The sequence below is a fragment of the Bubalus bubalis genome, chromosome 6 (genome assembly GCF_019923935.1).
Source record: "Bubalus bubalis isolate 160015118507 breed Murrah chromosome 6, NDDB_SH_1, whole genome shotgun sequence".
Lineage (NCBI taxonomy): Eukaryota > Metazoa > Chordata > Mammalia > Artiodactyla > Bovidae > Bubalus > Bubalus bubalis.
The window spans coordinates 58334060-58336622 of NC_059162.1; the positions used below are offsets into that span (position 1 = coordinate 58334060).

The 2563-nt window shown below is 40.4% G+C and overlaps 1 pseudogene; it reads right to left on the reverse strand.

The window, feature by feature from the left end:
• Positions 1-754: 754 nt before the first annotated feature.
• LOC102405956 lies at positions 755-1438 on the reverse strand (annotated as a pseudogene).
• Between the last annotated feature and the right edge of the window lie 1125 nt (positions 1439-2563).

Consider the following 2563-nt stretch of genomic DNA (forward strand, 5'->3'; position numbering starts at 1 on the left):
TGATGTTAAAGCTGAAACTCCAATACTTTGGCCACCTGATGTGAAGAATTGGCTCATTTGAAAAGACCCTGATGCTGGGAAAGATTGAAAGTGGGAGGAGAAGGGGACAACAGAGGATGAGATGGTTGGATGGCATCTCTGACTCAATGGACATGAGTTTGTTAAGCTCCAGGAGTTAGTGATGGACAGGGAGGCCTGGCGTGCTGCAGTCCATGGAGTTGCAAAGAGTTGGACACGACTGAGTGACTGAACTGAAGTGAACTGAGATGTAGGCCTAGCAATATAAAAACTAATAGACAAATCCATATTCTCACCATTTTTTTTTTTTTGGTCTAATTACTCAAGTTAATTCAACCACCTTCCTGGAAATGAATATCAGAGAAAGTTATACCCAGAAAGGTGTTGTTGGGAGTTAACACTTTCCACAATGTAATGGCTCCTTTCTCCATCCCATTAATAATTAGGTTTATAGTTAAATCCATTATATAGGCAGAGTAAATTGTGGGGAGAACTGAGCATGGAGAATAAACTTATGTTTTGTAATAAGGCCTCTTGGAGTAATTCTCTACTGAATTTCTCATTTTATCCACAGGGTCTCTCAAAGGGAATACTTACAAGGTGCATCTTCTGTAGTTGAGTTACAGGACTCTTCGGCATATGTTCAGTACTTGATCGTACTTGGACTTCTGAAGGCAGGGCATAGTTTGGTTGAGAAGACATAGTCAACTGTGGACTATGTAACTGTATTCTTTTCTCAACTGGCAACCTGAGAGATATGAGAAGGAATGGTGGACCTTTGTAGTGATCCACTTAGGAATTTGTTAACTGCATTTTGGAAGTCAGTTTAAGAGTAAGCAGTGTTGATGGGCTTAACATGGACTATCTCCTTAACTGTTATAGTTATCCAGCTATACCACAACCAGAAAGGCACCAATTAGAAATGTGCTTAAGGCATTCAGGTACGGGAGTGACTCTGCTCAGTTTTTGTTCAGGGTAGCTGCTTGGTGGCGAGTCACAGTGCTCTATTTAGGTGGAAAGCTGGTAGGGATTCATAAGGGGCTTTTGAAAGGTGGGACTCCACAAGAAGCTAGAGGAGGCCATTCAGAGATTGGTTTCAGTTTGGGTACATAGTGGAATCAATAGAAGAGTCTTAGACCTATCTCTCCAAGTACATGGACTAGTGTGCTAGCATCCAAGAGTTTAGCATGGTGTAACCAGGAATTTAGGATATAAAGGTTTCTAAGTTGTAGAATATTTTTAAATGGTATTTAACCTGCCAGGCAAGACTATCAAGAGATGTTAGGTTGGGTACCATAGGGTCCCCTTCTTCGAAGGAATCCCACTCATTGTCAGAACTCTCACTGAGGTAATTAGCATTTTCTTCTTCCTCACTTTTTGATTCTGATAAGGAGTCAGTAGAGGGATTTCTAGGAACCATTAGAAGAGACCAACAGGATAGGGAAAAAAAGGTACTAGAAAAAGGTGGCAACCTAAGCCAGTAAAACTCTAACACTGGCAAATAGAAGCAAAAAGGAGAAATCCTTTTAGTAAGTTCATTTGGCTGTTTCTCAGTCTGATTCACACACAGAGTGCCCCTGACTCACACCACTGTGCCGTTCTGCAAGATAATGTTCTTCACTTACGAAGAAGACAGCTCAGTTCCTCAGGACCAGTTCAGTGTGTAAAATTAGTCACTGACCAGTGGCACAGGTCAGAGTCTCTCCTTCAAGTCCTGGCTGCCCAAGAAGAGAAGGGGCCTCATCTAGGCAAGCTGATTTTCTTACCATGGTCTCAACTGGTTGTGATATTATGAAGAGACACTTTATGTGCTCTTTTTTTTTTTTTTTTGACAGGAATAGTATATCTATTTGGTAATGAAAAGAAACAGCCTTCTTTGTCTGCTGGTGCAGCAACTTTTGCGCAGTGGGATGGTGGGATGGGTTGTGAAGGATCTGTCTGGTGTGCACAGATCTGACATTTTCCATAGGTGGTGCAAATGCCCTTGGAAACTAGTGACTTAGTTGTTGGACTGTCTGGAAAGGCAGCCTTAACCCATGGATGATCCTTACCTCATCCGTAGCCACATGACCCTACTAGGCCTAATGCCATTGGCTCTGTTTCCCGTAGTCTTAATTTTTTTATATATATAAAACTGAGATTGCCTTAAGTATGCAACTGACATATTTAGATTAAAATTGCATCAACAACATACATATTAATATACAAACTTCCAAATCATCTAAATGTTTGCAGTCACTGCGTAGCTCCATTAAAATGTATGTTTACATTATACTTTAAATCTGTATTTCCTTGGGACATACTCATATTTTATGAGAATAGAAAGCTTGCCTAAGGCTTCTTCTATAATGGAAATGGAAACATTGCTAACATCTGAATCTTGTTTAGTGTAAAAAAGAAAATTGGGACCGTCTGAACACTCGGTATCCTTTCATGGCATAGAATGGTAGAGTACTGGTGTAAAAAGAACCGCTTTTTAAAAAAATATTCCAAGTGTTACTAAGCACCAAAGTCCTTTGCCTTTGGAAACACTGTGGCTTTCTAG